At 35.1% G+C, this 23530-nt stretch overlaps 1 pseudogene; it reads right to left on the reverse strand.

The window, feature by feature from the left end:
• Positions 1–782: 782 nt before the first annotated feature.
• Positions 783–6457, reverse strand: LOC149237172 (enolase 2-like; annotated as a pseudogene).
• Between the last annotated feature and the right edge of the window lie 17073 nt (positions 6458–23530).

Genomic DNA, 23530 nt, shown 5'->3' on the forward strand with positions numbered 1-23530 from the left:
AATAACACCTTATAAACTTATAATTCAACCTTCAGGAAAAGCTTAGGCACAGTCATGCTAACTAAATTACATGCTAAAAATCTCAAGTTGTAGATACCTTGTGAAAACAAATGGAAAGAAAAAGACAACATATAATAAATAATGTATGATAGTTGATCGGAAAATTGCATTATATAAGAAACAAAAGCCATGTGATGGAAATATCACTGCTTTTGTTTTGTTTTCAAATTTTCACCAAGTGTTTTTTGTTTATTTTGCAAGAATGACATAAGCTTATGTGTGAACTTTTAGGTGTTTCTCACGTAGCACAATGTTTAGGAAATTTTGAATAAATGAATTTGTTAAAAGAATAACAACCTTTTATATTAATTGCAAGAGTGATATGTGTTGCATATGAAGTCCTGATCTTGTTCCCTATAAGTTATCTATCTCTAGTGTCATAGGATTCATGGTTGGATCTAAAGAAAATATGAGTTAAATTCAAAACATGCTTATGATTTGGTTGAAAGTAAGTGCTAGGTGTTATCTTGTCCAGGTCCAAATGGTAGTATTCAAATGTTTAAAAATATAATTTGAATAATCAACGAATCCAAGAAGAAAAGGGTATTTCGACTTTATTGTTGATACATACACATAGCCTTTATTACTTCCAGCACCACTCTAATCGAGGCTCTCTCCAAACAAAACAAAGATAATAATTATTGAAAATGGAAAAACATCTTATTGATTTCACCATATCCTAAACATCAAAAACATTCTTGAACATGACGAAACATTTTTCTTTAGTATGGTTCTACATGCTTGTGGAAAATTGCTCCTGCATACACTATTGTAGGATTCAGTTCCTCCTCAATTCGAAGAGATGCAAATTTGATGATGAAACTGTAAATAAAATACAAAACCGATAACTGATTCCAAAAAAATTAGAATACCATAATATAAATGCACCTGATTATATTTGGTAAGTTGCTCAGACATGCAAGGGGAAACTATCTTGATTTGGCCCTAATGATGCAGACACACAACCCTTATAGGTCAGAAGTGAATTTTTACCTTAATTTCTTCATGATAATTAGAAACCTTCAATCCTAAAGTATATAATCGAACAAGGATTAAACGCTCAACACCATACACACTAAGGTTTCACATTCAACACATCTTGAACACACTAATCTCTCTACACACTATAATGCAATCAAAAACTGAAAAATGAGTATTATTATTGACAAATCCACTGCCAGATCTATAATAAAGGTGTCTTCCATTTCTCTGGTGCATACAGACAATGAGAGAAACATAAAAAAATACACAGCAATATCACATATGAAGTAAAATTGCAAAAACGACTGAAAGAAAGAGACTTGGAAAAAGAACATTAAATCAATACTTGCAATGGCTTGTCATCACTCCCCATCCAACATGTTTGGACATATTTAATGCTTCAATACTTTCAGTAACATAACCAATTTGGTTCACCTACAACAGGTTGTAAAAAATTATTAGACATCATATGTCACATCAACAATAAATATACAAAATTAAGGATCAATCTATTTACCTTTAGTAAAAGAGCATTGGAATATTTTTCATTGATCACCTTTCCAACATGTTGCACTAGTACATGTACATATATGAAAGAAAATTGAAACAAAAGTAGAAAGAAAAATATGACGATGAAGAATGGGTTGGGGCAATGAAAACTCAATGATTAAATTGAAAGCAAGTGTCAAAAGACAAGAACGTACCTTTGGATTTTTCACCAATAGATAATCCCCAACCATTTGCAATTTTTCCCCAATTGTGGATGTAAATTTTGCATAGTGAGCCCAATCATCTTGATCAAATGGGTGCTCTATAGATACAATTTGATAATCATCAATAAATAATTCATAATGCTTGATTAGGTCAGATCCTGATATCTTCTTCCTACCATTATTATTCTGGAGGGATCCAATTCCAAGGAAAGAAGACAATTATATCCAAATAAATAGCATAATTTCTCTAATGGGTTTCCTTCTAATTAAGGCCTCTTTTGTTTAATTCTTATTTACAAGGGAAAGAAGGGTGTAAAACTCGAGCGATAATGGTATTGTTCCTTCTTCAGCATTGAAATTATTTTTTTGATGTTAACAAAGTCCACATGTCAATGCACATGTTAATTATAGAGAGCATGCTAAATTCGTTACATTGGTATCAATAACGCAAAATAGAGGCTCACCTCCTCCTTAAAGTTCAAATCATATTTTTTTATCCTTCTTAGTGTAGAACTCAGAAGCAGCTACATCCATGCCAATAACAACTTGGCAATTGAAAGAATATTTCATGAGTAATTGAGTAACTAATCTCAAAATTGTAGCTAATGAAACAAAGGAAAAGAATGCCAACCTTGCCAGTATATCCTTCTTTCTCAATGACAATTTTCAATAATTCCATGGCTTCTTTATTCTCCTGTATTTCAACAAGATAACATTTAATACAATAACAATTACAGAAACAAAAATGTTGTAGTTTAATATTCACTCTTAATTCAATGAAGCACCTGAATGTTTGGAGAAAAGCCTCCTTCATCTCCAACATTTGTTGCATCTTGACCATACTTCTTCTTAATTACAACTTGGAAGATCCACTAAAGGTTGGGAAATTTTACAATATCATTGCCAAAACAAAATCTTTATTAAAAAGGAAAATTAAAAAAAAATTATGGACATATTCTCTAGTTTATTGTTCAAACTTTATTTATAAAAAAAAAAATGAACAACAAAATATTGGTGAGGTGTCAAAGGAGTAGAAGCATGCCTTCAAATGATGGTAAACTTATTAACCCATTTTCATGTCCTGTCTAAATGAAGAAGCTCCAACAAATAGAATCATAAACTCTTTTGTTACCATGATCATTAACATTTAAGCTCGCTTATAAATTTAAATACCATCTTATCTATTCTCAGGTACATTTATAAACTCTCAAAAAGGTTGCAAGCATCATCCATCTTCTGCATCTTTCACAACCTATCAATCATCATGTTAACTATCATTACATTTGGAAACATACCTGTCTGTGCCATTGTCTCTAGCACTTTGTAAGCATCATCTAATTTGTTTGCCTTGCATCGGATATCAAACATAATATTGAAGATGGAGTGTTTAGATTCTACATCCTTTTTAATTTTAGTGAAAAGGCTATAATTTTCATCCACTCTGCCTCTCTTTCCAAGGCATGTAATAAAATTATTATATGTCATGGCGTCAGGTTTGCATCCTCTTTATCTCATTATGTTTAGTAAATTGTAAGCTTCATCAAAAGTGCCAACATTTCCAAAGCTCATAATTAACATGGTATATGCATAAGCACATGGAACCTTTCTGTTGAGTTTTGTGTTCTCAAACAATTCTTCCGCTTCATCCAATCTATTTTCTATGCAAAGTATGCCAATCATAGTTGTATAAGTTACTTCAATGCGTCTGATATTTTGTGCCTTAATTTCATGAAAGAAATTACAGGCCATATCTATTTTACCTACCTTTCCAAAACAATCTATGCAGACATTATACAAGACAATATCTACACCCAATCCATTGCTTTTCATTTCATCCAACAAAGACAATGCAACATCAAGCTTACCTTCCTTGGAAAATGCACAGACCAAGGTTGTAAATAGATTCTTACCTTCCTTGGAAAATGCACAGACCAGGGTTGTAAATAGATGGGTCTTCACTTCATACCCTATCTCCTGCATTTATTTAAACATTATAACTTGACAGTAGCTACAGTGACACACTTTGATAACATAAACTCCGGTTCTTTATCAGGATTTTCAATCTATTTTTTTGACAGTAAATTGTGTAACAGTTTCTATGGTCTGGAATCCCGAGATGAATCTAACATGTTCACCAAAACTTCAAAGTGGTAAAAATAGGAACTTATTTGTATGAGGGAAAACAATAAGTTTAATGCTATTGCATTTCATGATGTGTAGAGGCAAGAACTATGGAAAACAAAAGTTACTGACAACCATCTTTTGCTAAAATTTTGGTGGCTTGTATCTGTTAAATTGTATTTCATTTCTACTAACTAAGAAGTCCATCTTCTTAACTTCTAGAGTGTTTTGTTAAAAAATCTTCTTTCCTTGTGATAATATAATTATAATTGCCATAATATGAGCCAAAAGTGAGTAATAAATCAATACATATCTATATGAATGTATACTCATTCCTCAGACCATTCTTGCAAATGTCTTGTTGCCTTATGAATTGATGTCTCATGTGTCTCTTCATCAACAGACTGATTGATTGTATCAGTTTGTATCCTAATAATTGCTAGAAAGGCTTCTAGTTTCAATCTCTTCATATGTGTTCTCATGTGATTGTAACTTTGTTAGTGGCTTAATGTTTTTCTCAGTTCTTGGTTGAATTCAGGTTAAGATGTCACACTATGAAATATGTTGTTGATTTTTTATGAACTGTGTTGGTGTGAAGTTTCAATTCATGATTTTATTCATTATGGGTGAGTAATTTATTATTTAATGTATATAAATCATTGTTTGTATTGTTCTTTAGGTAACTATGGGTGGCATCTTCTACTCATTCATGCTTTGTGCCTGGCAGCCATGTAATTATTTTAAGCATATGACACTTCAAGTTAAAACTACTATTGGGCTACCCATGGGTGACTTTGGAGATCTCATCCGGTTTCCCAACACTTTCTTCTTTCATAGTATGAGTATTTAATACACTCATACTTAGCGATCTTACCTTTCTCACCATAAATTTGTTGTTGTTTTATTTTATGACCTGTTAAAGTCCTATATGTCCATTGAATTCGAATAAGCATCTTGGATTGCATGATCCATATGAATTGAAGTGCATGGTTTTATAACCATGCTCTGAGAACACACGAATTGTGTCCCTGTTTCAACGGACATAAATTGAAATTCTTCCTGGAAAGGTCCACTTATATAAAGGATGAATTCAAGTATGGATTAATTCTTTAATCAATGTTTATTATAGTTCTTTAGGACACTGTGTTTAGATGCAGAAGATTATATAGAATGCTACGAAACATGGAAACATTTTTATTTTATTTAGTTATTATATAAACTAAAATCAAATTTATTTATAATTTACATAAGTTAGATGCCTTCCCTTGGCCATACCTTGAGCCAGTCATGATCATCATCAATTTTAAGTTCTACTATATCAGCATTAACTATTTTTAGGTGCTTTTGAAATGATTTGAATGCTTGTTCACCTAATTTGTGTACAAGACTACAAAAGGAGGGGGACTTCCCTGCATCAATGTTGACTTCATTATTTTCTTTAACTGACTCAAAACCTCCATGTGTTTGGAGAATGTCTTCCTAATATTTGGTTTACAAAATGAAGGAGGCAACTTTCTATTTAGGTTTAATAGACTCAAAATGTTGAGTAATCTGGATTGTGAGTGACCATATGTAAACAAAATAAGATCATGGTAGAAACTTCAACCTATGATGGGTCGTTTTCCTCATCATTGTTTCTTCCTATACTGAATTCATTATCTTTCTATCCATTGTCGGAACACTTACGTTGGGAGGTTTTTGAGTTCCCAAGTGTTGGAGATAACGCATCGACTATTGGATCTTCAATCCTTGTTAAGCTTGACCTCACTCTTATGTTCCAGAATATGTTATTTCCTCCAGAATTCCTATTTTTCCCTCTATTTTTGATACTTTTCATAAATACATCTTAAGTTCAGGGAAAATTTTAAGAACCCCCCCTAAATTTATATGTATAATAAATGGGCAAATCTCCATGATATATAGGAAAAATGGAAGGCGATTTTATCAATAATATAATATGTATATATAATTTTTTGGCGAATCTCTCACCAGGCATGGCGAATATTTTACTCAATTATAAAATCTGGTAAGATCTTGGCGAGTCTTTCACTAAATAATAAAACTTTGTAAAGTCCTAGTGAATCTTAGCATTGTGAACTCTTAGAGAATTTTTTGAAAAAGTATAAAACCATATATGACAAGAGCCCCATGGTGGCAATATCACTGTTTTTTTTTCACATTTCCACGACATGGAACTTGTTTATAAAATTATAAAAAAGCCAACCAAGTCCCTTATAATATGCAGGTACGCTTATAACAGAGTCTGATACCTCTACTATGCTTGTCTTCATTCAAGTGTCATAGCTGCTATACTTAACACTGTGAATCACAAATCTCTCAGAACTCAACTCTATAGTGTAATTAAAACCTTTGGAAACTTAATCTGACAACTCTATAAAAAGGATTAGTGAAATAGAAGCTTTTGTGAATGAGCCCACTAACTATCACTGCTAAACAATCAATCTAGACTATGAAGTCTCCCATCTTGATTACAATCATGCTCACGATCAAGGGAGTGCGACCACCTGGCCTGACATAATGGCCATCATAGCTTCCAATAATCAACAACCACCTTGCAAGGACATCTTAGCTCATGTCTCATGAATTTTATTCATCAATCTTAACTGATATAAATCATATAAAGATAATATTAGAATCCTCTCCAGATTCACTATTAATACAAGGGTAAAGGAAATTTTCCAGCTCAAGGCACTAGCCAATACCAACTTTGGTATTTGTGACCCCTTTGTGGGGATGCACCTACCCTTCCCCGTTGGGTTTCTGCCTTGTAACATAGTTCAAGGATCACAAGACTTTCCAATCTTCCTACTCCATTAGACACACTTTATATGCTAACACAATGAATGGAAAAGAAGCATTATAGAACACACAATTTCACAGAAGGAAGAAAAATCTTAGCCATTTCAATATCAAAATCTTAACCACTGATTAATAAAGAATAACGAGTAATGTAATGAATTGTTCTGAGTTATTTATTTACAAGTTGTAAAGAATGCAGTGGAATGGAAAATATTACTTAGGAAACCCTTCAATATTTTCTACTAATATGTCTGTGCATGTACATATGAAATTAAGAGCATTGTTGAATACAAAGTTTCCTTTTCTCTTGCCTCCATTTTGACAAATCAGTCTGAAATCAGTGTCACTTTGAATATCCTTTCCTATGTGGATGTTTTGACAAATCAATGTGAAATCAAAGTCACTTTGAATTTCCTTTCCTACAAGGGATCACATCCATAGTTGATTAGTAAAAGATAATCTACTATATATTATGTTCAAGAAAGTGACTGCAATCTACAGTGGAAACGAGACCTCAATTCTTATTCTGAATTTGAATATCTCAGGACAAAATAAGAGATAAAAATGCATATGGCCTTAGTAGCTAGAAAACAATCACTCCATCATTACAAGACCACCTAGATTTCGGCACTTAATCTAAATAATGGCACTAGTTGCAGTGCTTATTTGCACTAACACCATGGAAAAGCAACAACAATGTTTCAAAGCACACTTACTAGAAAAGTTGTAACATTCCAAGAATATTTAATGATAGCATCTGAACCTCGTAGCTATGGTGGGAAAACTAGGGAACCCAAATCTTGGAAGATATCTCATACCAAATCTGAGAAAAAAATAAAAAAGGGAAAAAATCAAAATCTATAAATCAAGCAATGAATTGTTTACAAATCAAATACAATTCCTTTAACTCACAGTTAAATTGTGGTGATATATTTAAATATTTAGTAAGAGGGGAACTTCAAACCATGGAATATTACCTTTGTCATTATTGTCATCCCTCAGTGACTCTAAGATTACAAATCAATACTTATGGAAAGATTGTAAGAAATTCTGTGAAATAGTAAAGCATAACCTCTATGTTCAAGCAACAAAATCAAGACATTGTTACATGAAGAGCCATAATTGATACATAATCAATGAATCAAGTCCTTGTATGGCACAGGCTTGTTTCACAACCTCTATTTTCTCAATAACAAAATCAAGACATTGTATGTGGTTATTGCCAAAAGGAAACTGTGTTCTAATTTGGAAGAGGATCTTATCAAAGGACATGGATTTATTCAAAGCTACAAAGCCTAATGGGTTACTGAAAAATAAGTTGGAATATGGGAACATGATACTTAAATTGAAAAAATATGCTTTCCTTTTAGAAACATTATAGTTATACAATGTTTTTTGAAAGCATTAGTATTTGAAATTGGGCCTTTCTATCAAGACAAATTTTCATTAACAGAATGTAATTTCCTACCTAAAACGTTGTAGATATCCAAGAAAAACATGAAAATCATAAGAGAACTTAGCATAATGTACTTTTTTTCCTTCCTTAATATTCTTAAAGAGTTGACGTTCCCCAAGTCATCAGGTAACTTTCGAAGGAAATGACAGTTAGTAATAGTCCAATTCACAACTGAAGATGTGTCACAAATACGAGGGGGCTTCTCCTCCAAATAACAAAAGTGCTTCAGGTTAAACTCTAGCATTATTGGAAGCTTAATGCTCGACTGGGTGTTATTCAACCCAGACATTTTTCCAATCTTCACTAAAAGCTTAAAGATAGCTTCTCTAAGTTCTACATGACTTTACTATGTTCTTGAAGTGGGGGCACATGCAGCCTCTCCAAGTGAATAGTCTTAAACTAAGTGAAGATAAGGCCGATAGATCATTCAGTGTGGATATCTTTAACCCATAATTGAATACTATGTCTTTCTTGAACCCATAATTGAATACTATCAGGACTTTCAAATTTTTCATGGAACTCAAAAATGTTGGAAGAAAGTATTTGCTTCCAGAAAAGAGTAAAACTAAAGCCTCTGCTTGAGGACAATTGATGTCACACCACTAATACTTCTCCATGGAATCTATATAGGTAAACCACAAATGCAGAATTCCATTAGAATATTGTGTTTATTGAATACACAAATGAAATCATTGCATTTCTTTAAAATATCTTTTGAAATCAAAATTACCGAAATTACATATCGATAACCTAGTCGGTGTAAGATAAAATTCACCCGTGTCATTCACAGAAAGCATGAGAAAAAACCTAATACTATATATAAAACCAAGAAAAATTCAAATTCATCACTTCTAGGGACCTCGTAACCACCCTGCTAATACACAAGTATGTTCCTGTTTGCAGTTAGAAAAATTACCCAAATTACAATTTGTTTACTCCAGCCTATGTTGGAAAGTTATAGAAGGATGACTAGTGCAATCAATCCATTCCTTTTAGCCCTGGATTTGTTTCAGTTTAAAACAGAAGTATACAAATATACTTGTCCAATGTCTATGCTTTAACCATTCACCTTAAGATGTTTTTACAATATAATTTCCTAAGTCTATTTAATATCTTCATTATCATAAACACTAACCTATATCCATCTTAACTCCACATCTACCACTCTTAGGGGGATGAAATCTATTTATCCCTCTTAGCACTTGGTAGACCCAAAATTAAGATGGATCTAAGATGATATAATTTCCCCTTTAAATAGTCTATGCTCACATGAATACCATGGTATTACCATGGGTCAATACCATGGGTTATCATAAACCTGGAGCTTAAAAATTACTATTAGTAATTTATAAAAATTAATAAAATTAATAGTTGATTTTTATTTTATTTTTTATTTTAACCAAGCTAAAATGTTTAACATACATTAAATTACAACATCCATTTTTACTCTTGATCCACCAAGCCCCGAGAGGGATCAAATATTTTTTCACTCTATGCTAGTTTGCATATCATGATATTTGATACCTCTCGGGGGTTAGTAGATCCAGAATAAAGATGGATCTATGCTGGTTTAATTCCCCCATTTACATAAGCTACATTCCAGGTGAATACCATGGGTCAATACCATGTGCCATTTTGGTGAATACCATGGGTCAATACCATGTGCCATTTTTATTTTTATTAATACTAATATTAGGGTTAATAATGTTTTTTTGCATGGTATTAATAATAATCTAGCCCATGGTATTTGTCCCATAGTATTTTGCCCATAGGTTTCACCTAAATATAATGCATTTTTTTAGTGTTCGTAAATATAAGGTGACTTATGGAGTAAATATAAAAAAATGTTTTATTTGTTTACCATACCTCTCGTTTATTTATATTTTTATTAATTTACCATACCTCTTTTACAAATATGGTATTTGGCCCATAGGATTCACTTAAATAAAACCTCCTTTTTGAGCCTTCATAAATAGAATGAGGGTTATGGACTAAATATAAAAAGAAGTTTTATTTATTTACCATACTTCTAGTTTATTTATATTTTTATTTATTTACCATAACTTTTGAGTAAGTATAGAAAGAATTTTTATTTATTTACCATACCTCCACTTTACTTATATTTTTATTTGTTTACACCCTTGCATGTATATAAGGTGACTTATGGAGTAAATATAAAAAATGTTTTATTTATTTACGATACCTCTCATTTATTTATATTTTTATTAATTTACCATACATATTTTATAAATATGGTATTTGGCCCATAGGATTCACTTAAATAAAACCTATTCTTGAAAATTAGGGCGAATGGAAGGTTGTAACTCCTAATTTCAAGGGCTAAATTTACCTTTTTTACCCTCTCCCTTAAAATAAGGTGGGCTATTTGAGGTGATTTGTAAAAATGTACTATGATACAAAATATTCGCCCACTAAAAATTTAAAACCCCTTAATTTTGCCAAACGGCGAACATTCGCCCCTAAAATTTTCCATGCTTAAGTTTCTTGAACATTGCTAGTTGCTTCATTGTCCTGTGAAGTTCAGGGTCTTGATATTGTTGTAAGTTCACAAGTTTCGATTTCTTTGCAAGTTGCTCCACTTTCTTTTAGAGAAGCTAGTTCTTTAGCCAAGATAGCAGCCTGTGTCTTGTTGTTTTTGGGTGCCATGCTCCTAGATGTGAAAAAGTTGGATATCAATGCAGGAAAATATTCTCTGCATGTGATTTCATGTGTTATGTCTTCCCCTGAAATTCCCTTTACTAATCTCTACCCTTATCCTCCAATGCACTGTTTGTTTCAGGATGGTGCGGTGTGATTTCCTGTATCTCATGTCAAGAGAGACCATTATAATTTGACTAGAGAGGTATTTATGTTGTATAAACAATCCCAAGACTCAGATTTTAGGCATATCTGACCTATAATTCACCTTTTTCTACAAAGGCATGTGAAAGGGGCACTGCAGAGTACTGCCACTGAGATTTTTTTATATCTGCCACCTTATTTATTTTATTTTAATATGGATCAAGGGGGACATTCTTGAACCTTTGAATTTCATTTTCAATTTAATTGATTCATTAAGCCTACAAAATCTAATACTTCAAGGTCTAAGAAGTTATAAGTGCCATGTCTCATTCATGAGCTTCAGCAAGTGCACCAACGAGAGTGATAAAGGCAGAGAATGTAGGCCTAAATTTAAACTTCCTCATAACAAGAAGCATATCAACAAATTTCATCAGTATTTGTGAAAAGGCATCATCCAACCTCTGAATCTTGCACAACCTATCAATCATGATGTTAACCGTCATTACATTTGGAAAGAGACATGCCTGTGCCATTGCCTCTTGCCCTTGTAAGCATCATCTAATCTGTATGCCTTGCATAGGATATCAAACATAATATTGTAGGTGGAGTGTTTAGGTTCTGCATCCTTTTTCATTTCAGTGAAAAGGCTATAAGCGTCATCCACTCTGCCTCTCTTTCCAAGGCAAGTAAGAATACAATTATATGCTATGGCATTAGGTTTGCATCATTTTTATCTCATATGTTTAGTAAATTGTAAGCTTCATCAAACATGCTAGTTTTTCCAAAGCCCATAATTAACATGGTATATGCATAAACACATAGAACCTTTCTAGTGAGTTTCATGTTCTCAAATAATTCTTTTGCTTCATCCAATCTATTTTCCTTGTAAAGTATGCGAATCACAATTTTATAAGTTACTTCATTTGGTGTGATATATTGTGCCTTAATTTCATGAACGAACTTATAGGCCATATCTATTCTACCTAACTTGCAAAAAAAATCTATGAAAACATTATACAAGACAATATCTACGCCCAATCCATTTCTTTTCATTTCATCTAACAAAGACAATGCAACATCAAGCTTACCTTCCTTGGAAAATGCATGGACCAAGATTGTAAATAGATTGGTCTTCACTTCATACCCTATCTCCTGCATTTTTTTTAACATTGTAACTAGACAGTCTCTATAGTGGCACACTTTGATGACATAAACTCTGTTCTTTATCAGGATTTTCAATATATTTTTTTGACAATAAATTTTGTAACAATTTCCATGGTCTAGAATCCTGAGATGAATCTAATATGTTCACCAAAAATTTAAAGTGGTAAAACTAGGAACATAGTTGTATGAGGGAAAACAATAAGTTTAATGCTATTGCATTTCACGATGTGTAGAGGCAAGAACTATGGAAAACAAAATTTACTGACAACCATGTATTGCATAAATTTGGGTGGCTTGTATCTGTTAAATTCTATTTTTTTTCTACTAGCTAAGAATTCCAACTTCTTAGCTTCTGGAGTGTTTTTTTAAAAAATCTTCTTTCCCTGTGATAAAATAGTTTTAATTGCCATAATATGAGACAAAAGTGAGTAAGAAATCAATACATATCTATATGAATGTATGTTCATTCCTCAGACCATTCTTGCAAATTGCCTGCTTCCTTATGAAATGATTTCTTATGTGTCTCTTCATCAATAGGCTTACTAATTGTATATGTTTGTATCTTAATCATTGCTAGAAAGGCTTATAGTTCCAATCTCCCTGTATGTGTTCTCATGTCATTGCAACTTTGTTAGTGGCATAATTTTTTTCTCATTTCTTCGTTGAATTTAGGTTAAGCTATCACACTATGAAAATATGTTATGAATTTTTTATGAACTGTGCTTCTGTAAAGTTTCAGTTCATGGTTCAATTAATTATGGGTGATAATTTGTTATCTAATGTAATTTATTATCTAATTTGTTATATTGTTTAGGTAACTATGAGTGGCATGCTATACTTATTCATGCTTTGTGCCTGGCAGCCATGTAATTATTTTAAGCATATGACACCTCAAGTTAAAACTACTATTGGGATACCCATGAGTGACTTTGGAGATCTCATCGAGTTTCCCTGCACTTTCATCTTTCATAGTATGAGTATTTAATACAGTCATACTTAGTGATGTTACCTTTCTCACCAAAAATTTGTTGTTGTTTTGTTTGATGACCTGGTAAAGGCCTATATTTCCATTCAATTCAAGTGAGCATCTTGGATTGCGTGATCCATATGAATTGAAGTGAAGGGTTTTATACCCATCCTATGAGAATAGATGAATTGTGTCCCTGTTGCAACATACATGAATTGAACTTATTCCTGGAAAGATCTACTTATCTAAAGGATGAATTCAAGTATGGCTTAATTCTTTAATCAATGCTTATTATAGTTCTTCGAGACACTATTTTTAGATTCAGAAGATTATATCAAATTATACGCAACATGGTAGCTTTTTTATTTTATTTGGTTATTATATAAACTAAAATAAAATTTATTTATAATTTATAATTTACATAATTTAGATGCCTTCCCTTGGCCATACCTTGAGCCAACCATGATTATCATCAATTTTAAGTTCTACTAGACCAACATTAACTATTTTCAGGTGATTTTGGAATGATTTGAATGCTTGTTCACCTAATTTGTGTACAAGGCTACAAAAGGAGGTGGAATTACCTACATCCATGTTGACTTCATTATTTTCTTTCAATGACTCAAAACCTCCATGTGTTTGGAGAATGTCTTCCTAATATTTGGTTTACAAAATGAAAGAGGAAACTTTCTATTTATGTTTAACAGACACAAAATGTTGAGAAATCTGGACATTGAGTTACCATATGTAAACAAAATAAGATCATGGTAAACAAAATAAGATCATGGTGGCCATAGTGGGAATGCCACTTCACTTTCATCCTCATGATCATGGTAGGTTGGCTCTTGATAAGACCCCCTATCCTGCGTTTGACAACTTATAAGTCATTAAGACATCATTGTTTGTTCTCTTTTTTCTTTCTTTTTCATAAAGCACTTTTCCTATTTATACACAAAGGGTGGTTCAACACTCCTTAAGAGTAGGAATGGTGGAAGAAGTCTTAGCATCTCAATAGGAAGATATAAACCCTTTGCTCTTATTCCTGAATAATAATCAAAGAGGATTTAAAAGGGACCAACATGATAAAGATAACCAATCAGAGCAGAATTAGTAGAACAATGACAGCAAAAGATGATAAATAAGTGTGTCCTTCCTTCTGTCCTCTTACCAATTTAGAGAAATTTCTTATAAAGATAGCGATTTATGATTAACTAATTTCAGTATGTTGTGATTTTGTATCCATTGCATAAGTTCATAGCTGCATTCTAAAAGACTTGAAAGAACAGGAGCAATAAGCATGCAAGTGGTGCTCCTTTTGGAAAAAGGAACAACAAAAGACCACAAATGTTGTTCCTTTGGAAAAGGAACAACAGAAAATGCAAATGCCGTTCCTTTGAAAAAGGAACAGCAAAGATGAAAAACTATTGTTCCTTTGGAAAATGAACAAAAAAACACACAAATTTCGTTCCTTTGGAAAAGGAACAGCAGAAATCGAAAACGTTGTTCCTTTGGAAAAGGAATAGCAGAACACCAATGCCATTCCTTTGAAAAAGGAACAGCAGAAATCAAAAATTACGTTCCTTTGAAAAAGGAACAACAAAACACACAGAAATGCCATTCCTTTGAAAAACGAACAGCAGAAATCAAAAACATTGTTCCTTTGGAAAAGGAACAGCAAAAACAGGTAAATGTCGTTCCTTTGGAAAAGGAACAGCAGAAGTCGAAAATGTTGTTTCTTTAGAAAAGGAACAGCAAAAACATACAAATGTCGTTCCTTTGGAAAAGGAATGGCAAAAATAAAAAATGATGTTCCTTTGGAAAAGGAACAGCAAAACAGGAAAATGTCATTCCTTTGGAAAAGGAATAGTAGAAATCGAAAATGTTGCTCCTTTAGAAAAGGAACATCAAAAACACATGAATGCCGTTCCTTTGGAAAAGGAACGGCAAAAATAAAAAATTATGTTCTTTTGAAAAAAAAAAGGAACATCAAAAATAATAACGGCAAAACGTTGATTCAAAAATATGTACAAAAATGATTCAAGAAAATTATGTACAAACTGTAAAAAGAAATAAATTCCTTAATGAATTATAGGTGAGGAAGACTACTCTTCCTCCCCCAAAATCTCCATATCAGAGTCTCGGCGTAGCTGCTGGCAGAAGGACTCCTAAGTGAGTGGTTTGTGATAGAGACGAACTCGGTGGCCATTTGCCTTGAAGGCATATCTAGAACCGTTAATAGTGATTAAAGTAAGGGTCCCATTGTCATGTACCTTCTGGATTTCATATGGTCCCAACCAATGAGTCTGGAGTTTCCCGGGGAAGTCCTGAAACCTGGAGTCGTAAAAAAGAGCCCATTCTCCTTCGTGGAAGACTTTATTTTTAATAAGAGCATCATGCCATTTAGCTCGCTGCTGTTGGATCAGGGCAGTGTGTTGAAGTGCAGAGAGCCTAATTTCGTCCAGCTCATTGATCTGTTGTAATCGATTAATCTGTGCCTCGGTTAGATATAAGCCAACTTCCTGTGCTGTTCGTAATGTTTGGATTTCGAATTCTATGGGGAAAATGGGTTGTTTTCCAAACACTAATTGTAAGGTGAGTAACCAGTGGTGCTTCTCCATGTTGTTCTGTAAGCCCACAGAGCTTCAGGTAGTCTGGCAGCCCAATCACGTCTATGTGATGCAATGGTTTTTGTTAGGATTGCTTCTATTATTTTATTGCTGCTTTCTACCTTCTCATTTGCCTGTGGGTGGTATGGAGTAGTGATTTTATGCTGGACATGATAGCTGTTGAGTGTTGCAGCTATTTTGTTCCCAAAAAACTGTGGTCCACCGTCTGTAATTATTTCTCTTGGAAGGACATAACGTACAAATAGATGGAACAGGAACTGTATGACATAGTCCTCTATAGCTCTTGGCAATGCCTCTACTTCAACCCACTTGGTGACATATTCTGTTGCCACCAAAATATATGTTTTTTGGTTTGATGATGGGTTAATTGGTCCAACGAAATCAAGAGCCCATCGCTCGAATGGTTCGATGACTAGCTATGGTTTCAGAGGCATCTCATCAGACTAACCAGGGCATCCTGCTCACTGGCAACTGTCATAGGCTTGGATGAATTTCTTTGCATCTTTGAAAATCGTGGGCCAATAATACCCCATCTGCAGCACTTTATGTCCAGTTCTGCGATCGGCGAAATGTCCACCACATGGTCCGTCATGGCAGGCTTTTAAAATGTCAAAGATTTCATCTTCTCGAACGCATCTCCTGATATGCATGTCTGCCCCTATGTGGAACAAATAGCCCCCAATCCAAGAAAATCGAGCACTCCGCTGAACAATCTGTTTCCGCTCATTAGGGGTTAGATGCTTTGGTAATTTACCTACTACTAGGTAATTGGCAACATCAGCATACCAGGGTGTTTGAACAACCACAGCAAACAGATGCTCGTCCGGAAATTGGTCTTCAACTGCTGCTGCATCGATTGGCTTTGGCATTCTTGAGAGAAAATCGGCTACAGGATTTTCTTTGCCAGGTCGATCCTTGATTGTAATATCAAATTCCTGCAATAAAATCAACCATCTAGTTATTCTACCATTTGTGATAGGTTTGTTTGCTAAATATTTTATGGCATAATGATCTGCGTACAAGATAACAAGATATCCAGTAATGTAATGTCTAAACTTATTGACAGCATGTATTACAGCTAGAAATTCTTTTTCAGTAACAGTGTAGTTTAGTTCAGCAGGGGATAAATTTTTGCTGATGTAGTAAATTGCATATGGCTTTTTATCCTCTTCCTGCCCAAGGACTGCTCCAATGGTTGTATCTGAGGCATCTAATGATATCTGAAAAGGCAAATCCCAATTCGGTCCTCGAAGGACTGGGGCTGTGGACAAAAGCTTCTTCAGATCCTTGAAAGCACGTTCACATTTTTCTGTCCAAAGAAAATCAACGTTACCAGTTAGTGCATACAAAGGTGCAACAATATGTGAATAATGTTCTATAAACCTCCTATAATAACCAGAAAATCCAAGAAAACTGCGTACCTCTGTTTGAGTGGTAGGAGTGGGAATAAGAAAAATTATTTGGATTTTGGTTGGGTCTACCTGAATGCCAGCTGTTGAAATATAATGTCCTAGGATAAGTCCTTCAGTCATCATCATATAGCATTTTTTGTGGCTAAAACAAAGCCTGGTAGCAATGCAGCGTTGTAGGACCTTTTCCAGTGTGTCTAATGCTGGATCGAAATCGTCTCCGTATGGTGTGAAGTCATCCATGTATACTTCAAGTCCTTCATTTATTAAGTTTGCAAAGATACTAAGAATAGCCCTTTGGAATGTGGCAGGAGCATTGCATAATCCAAAAGGTAGGACTCGGTAGGCAAATGTTCCCCAAGGACAAGTAAAAGTAATTTTGTCTTGGTCTTCAGGGGCAATCCGAATCTGATTGTATCCACTGAAGCCATCCAGGAAAGAAAAGAATTTCTTTCCTACCAAAGTGTCTAATACTTGGTCGATGAACGGGAGAGGGAAGTGGTCTTTTTGTGTTGCTTTATTTAGCTCTCTGTAGTCCACACAGATTCTCCATTTCCCATTCTTTTTTGGTACCACCACAAGTGGGGAGACCCATTTACTATCGAAGATAGGGTAGATGAAATTGACATCTAAGAGTTTTTGAAGCTCAGCTTTTACCACATCTTTTAGATGAGGATTAAGTCTCCTTTGAGGTTGCCGAACAGGTCTCGCATCTTTTTTTGTATAAATGTGGTGTGTACATAATTTAGGGTCAATTCCTTTCATATCACAGTAGTCCCATGCAAATGCTTCTTTATATTTCCTTAACAAATGGATGAGCTTCATTTCTTGTTCGGGTGTGAGGTTGGCATTAATATTTAAGGTTTTTCCCAGTTCAATTTCCAGAATTTTACTATTTGCAACAGAAGTAACAGGTATTGTTTGATCATGTGTATCTTTCAGAGGATCTTCTTCTAATTCATTATCAAACGTTGCTTTTATCATATTACATCATGTGCGGGATGTGAGTTCAGTTTGACTAATGAAATTATTAATGGCATCGTCTTCTATTTGATCTTTGAAATCCAAGTGCCTCTTCTATATTTAATGGAGATCTAATGTTATCAGTAAGGTATGATACAGGGTGCCTATTGGTTTTGATTATTGTGACACTTGGCTACGCTGGAGGATATAGAACTAAGTTCTTGATATTTGGTCCTCTGGTTATGGTCATATTCCCTTGCCGGCAACCAATATAAGCATCGGCAGTGGCAAGCCAAGGTCTACCTAAAATCAATGGATGTCCATCAAGTCGGGTTTTAGGATTTATTATCAGAAAATCGGTTGGGTATTCCCAGGAATCAACAGAGACCATGACATCATGTATTGTGCCCTCCGGCCTAACCACAGATCGGTCAGCCAATTCTAGCAAGGTAGAGGTGGGTTCTACAAATGTAATGCCTAGCTTTTGGCAAGTAGTGGTTGTTAATATATTGATTGTAGCTCCTAGAACAACTAAGGCATTGGGAAGGGTCTGATCATAAATTTGCACAGTGACTATTGGATTTCCTGGGTCTTCGTATTTAATGGGTGTTTCTTTTCCTGATAATAAGTCAGATAGAGTGCCAACTACATTGACTCTTGGATTGTTTGTTATATTTTTCCTTGGTTTCTTTGCACACAATTATTTGATAGTTTTTGCGTATATCAGGATGTCTTGAATGGCTTGGAGGAATGGAATTTTTATGTACAAATTTTGTAATTCTCCCAGAATGTCAAAATCAGGATATTGTATAGGTCGAGGTATGACTAATCATTCTGGGAACGGGGGAGAGGGTGTGGTTGCTTGATTATGAGTTTGTTGTTTATTCACATCCTCTTCTTGTGACAGATGTTCTCTGGGTAACTGATCTTCAACCTGAATTGTCTTATCTCCCTCAGTTTCAATAATACGCCCAGATCTTAACTGAAGATCATTACACTCCCTCAGATCGGCTCCTACCTTTGGTGTTTCTATGATTTGGACAGATTGGACCGGTCTGTTATTTGGATTGGGGTTGGGTTGGGCTGGGAGTTGCGGTCTCAGATTAGACTGGGGATTTTGTTGTAAAGCTGGCAGTGTAGGTTAAGGGAGCGGAATTGTTCCTACTGGCTGATGCATCGGTCTTTGCCAGTTTGTCTGCCAAGCTAAACTTTGTCAAGTAGGGGGAGTCCATTGTGGTGGATATGAGTTACTTTGCCAATATGGTGGGGTATAAGGAAAATTCGGCCAACTAGATTGGCTTGCCTGATTCAAGCATGGGTTTGAGGAAGGAAACGACTGTGGTGACCAGTTTGGAAACGGGGGTTGGGATTGACTTTGCCACATATTATATTGTTGATCATTATACTGCGGAGATTGAAAAGAAGAAGTTGGGTCTGGAAACATACCAGATTGTCGCGGCTGCCACTGACAGTGCTGGTTGAGCAAATACACCGATTCTGGTTCTTCTTCTACTTCCTTATATATTGCTTTTAATCCGAGAAGTGAGGGACAACTTTCTGCAAGGTGATCTTTTGTGCAGATGCCGCATGTTTGGACTGTATCCAGTGGACACTTCTTATGGCTATGCTTTTTCCTGCATCGGGGGCAGAAGATTGCCAAATTTTGTTCTGCCTCCATTTGCTTCTGTTTGGCCTGCATAATGTCAAGTTGTGTAGTTAGTGTCCCTAGTATATCAGTTTTAAAATTTTCCAATAAATTTCCAATTTCTACATGCATTACTCCTTCTGTCGAAATTTTATTATCTCTTACAAATCGATCATGTTCTTTCAGTTTTAATATTTTGCTGCCTCTCGAGCTCCTGATACATAAATCAATAATGTCAGCAAAATTTTCTTGATAAATATCCCCTTTTCCCATAATGTTTAATGTTTCAATCCATTGTTCCTTCATGCCCCTTATTAATGATGTTTTTAACACATTATCAGGTAAAGGTAGTGATGCATAGGGAGATCTTTGTAGATTATACTGGAAACGTTCCACGTACTCCTCTAATGTTTCATTTGGTCTAGTTGTCATCTGGAATATTTCGTCCTTTAGTTCTCTAGACCTGCAATAGTCCTGATATTTTTTTAGAAAAGATTCTTTCATTTGATCCCAGTTATTTATAACCCCGCCACCTAATCCCATAAACCATCTTAAAGCAGCCCCTTTTAAGGTAGAGGGAAATAATTTCAGTTTCTGGGGGTCGATGGTGTAATCATATCCCCTACACAGTACATCGAATTCAAATAGAAATGCATCCAGGTCTTCTGATGTAAGACCGTGGAATGTAGAGATATGTCGAAGAGGGATTGCTTTCATAGGTGCATTTTCTACAAAATCCACTATGGGATATTGTAATATAGAGGTTTGAGTGTTTGGATGGTTTTGAGCCATTGGGTCGAATATATGCCAATAACCTTCTAGGATATCTAGGAGGGTATTCCTAGGTTGAGATGGAATGGCTTTAACAGGAATGATTTTAATAGCACTTCCTCTGTCTGGGATAATGAGAGTGCCTAATGTCTGAGGAGATTGAGTTTCTCCAAAAATGATTTTTGCAGCACTTCCTTTGTCTGGGTTGTTCACTGGCTGAGTTGTCCCAAGACAAGACCTTAGTTCCTATGCTTCTCCTGTCTCTCCTCCTCCTTCACAAAGATTGCTGAAATTCCCTTCTTGCAATAGTTCTGGAGTAGAATTTTCAATTTCTTGAAAGTCCTGCTCTTCAGTTTGACTATGAACCTCAGCAAAGGCTACAGATGGTGATCCTGTGGCCTGAAGGGAACTAGTAGGTTGTTTAGAAATAACTTTCCTGGGTCCTACTGAGGGTTGAGATTCTGCTTTCTTGTAGATTTTGTCTATAAAGGTCGATCAGCCAAGGGTCATTGGCCCCTTAGCTTTTTCTGGCTTGGGTAGAGGTTTGGAATCTTTTTCTGGCTTTTTCTACTTAGTCATGCACTCAAATTAACTACTGAATTCTACTCAAACAAAACAGCAACAAATCTGCAGGAAAGCAGGCAGAGGAGCAGGGCCGTTACATGCTCCACATGTAGGTTCTTACCTTCCGTTTTTAAAACCCAATTCTTCCCTAGTAGGTTCATACACTACTCTAAAAAGAAAAAGAACAAATGGCTACACTCTTTCCCCGGCAACAGCGCCAAAATGTAGAGCTATAAAAAGGGTCTCTTTCACCTCTAATTACCTCACATTAATATGTCAATCCGGGAACGTTTTGTTATTTCAAAGAGTGTCTCAGTCTGAGGCTATCATTTGTCAGAGTAATGCTAGTAGTACAGCGTTCAGAAATACAAGAGTAAAGGGATGCTTGTCTACAGCTTAACTACTTCAAAAGATTAAATCACACATTTAAAAGACTAAGCAACCTATCAGTCAAGGGTTCGGTAATAATAACCCATCCCTTTGGAAACTGATGGAAAAGGAAATCAGAGAATAGATCGTGGATCTGGGAGCCGGACAGTAGGTGTCAACGCTCACTACAGATCGAGATCGTTCTTCACACAAATACCAAGAAATGGAATGGCAGATAAGAAATGGAACAAAAATTAAGGAATCGAACAACAAATTTGAAATGGGACAGCAGTTAAGAAATAGAACAGCAACTAAGTCTCATAGGTAGTAACACCTTAGTCTATCAAGTCAAATGCATTAATCGTAATCTAAAGGAATTAAACAACAATCCTTCACTCTTAAGGACGAATTTGAACAACACACCAAAATGGAACAACACTGATTAATGATGAATTATAGGACAGCGCTTGAAAACCATATACGCACACAACACACTTAATTAGTAATCTGATCCAGTTATCAATCTCAGTTAGAAAGAGTACAACTGCATTTCAAAATAGAACAACATTGTTTGTAAATCCAACAATCGTAAAGAACATAACTTCCAAGATGAATTCTGTAATGTAAATGCACAAGTGCACAGCACAAAGGCTCTGTGATTAACAATAACAGTATTCCGTAAAGACTAGCAGTATTATATCAACTCTTAAAAGAACAGTAATATGATGCAGAGTCAATACAATAGTTCAGTCTGAAGAAACCTTGATAAATTAAACATAACAGAGCATGTGATGTAAACTTATAAAACACATCAGATTACCAAATAACGTCAATAATCAAACCACGCATAAACCAAACGTAATCATACAAGAGCAAGTGTCCTCCAGGGCTGGGCCCTTAGCCTCCAGGGGTACACCGCTTGAAGTTATTCCAGACTCAGAGATGAAATAGGAACCAAGTTTATATTAATGCATAGAGCAGAATTACAATAAACCAGTTCTTAACGAGACTCGATGATCAAACTTTTGATCTTAAAGGGAATTACATAAAAGCATAACAATATCTAACTCTCGCTCGAGCTAACAGTGTTGGCCCTTTTATAAGGGTGAAGGCGGAGATATCTAAGTGCAAAAATAGATAAAACAGCGATCCTTGCCGAACCGTTAATCCTAAGTAATTTCTTTTCTTTCCTGCACCAAGCTGATATCTCCACTTCCATTCCCGGGCTGATTCGCTTTGATCTACTTTGCCTTGTTTGCATACGGTCTCCCATCAAAGGGACAGCGGTTAACCCGTCCTTGTCCTTTCCTTTGGAACGGAAACTTCTCGTTTTTCCTCCTTTCTGCATAAGGAAATGACAATTGTCAGTGTTTTCGTCTTGCACATTAATCTCACATGTTTTATTACAATTCTTTATCATTTTCCTAGTTCATAAAGCAAAAGGTTTGTAAGTTCTAATGAAAAGATGCTAAAATAATCATAAAAAACATACCTTCTTTAGTACTCCACACCATGGAGCTTTATAAAACAAATCATTGCAGTATTTACAATTAATGACCTGCTAAAAAGAAAAAATTCATAACAACATGACCAGATAACAACCATACAACATACTAGAGCTTCATAACACAACTCATTACAGTATTTACAATAACCACATATACTCATGCACATTTGCTAAACCAACCAATAAAGGATATGATGCCTGCATTTGCAACAACGGAATCCAAAGGCTCACACCTCCACCCTCAAAGTAATACTAGGGTTCACCTCCTTCCCAGAAAGTCCAGAATCCACTGCCACAGTCAAAGCTTCATCCGATGTCCAGCACTATAATCCTATGCCACTTGTCCTCTTATCGAACAGTTACGGGCTCATTATTCTGGGGCACACTCCCAATGTGTATCTCATTCCATCTGGAAATGATCATGACCAAAACAAATATATCCCTGACCTTCCCTCCTCTGCTACACAGACCCTCAGGAAATCCGGTCACCCCTTCTGTGCAGTCACTTACCTTCCAATTTCCCTGCCATCCCCTATCCTGGGTGATTGATCCCTTGGAAAACCATCCTCGCATCGGAAGATCAAACAACCA

Source organism: Pinus tabuliformis, chromosome 8 (genome assembly GCF_031772625.1).
Source record: "Pinus tabuliformis cultivar Carrire ecotype Pingquan chromosome 8, CPIR1, whole genome shotgun sequence".
Lineage (NCBI taxonomy): Eukaryota > Viridiplantae > Streptophyta > Pinopsida > Pinales > Pinaceae > Pinus > Pinus tabuliformis.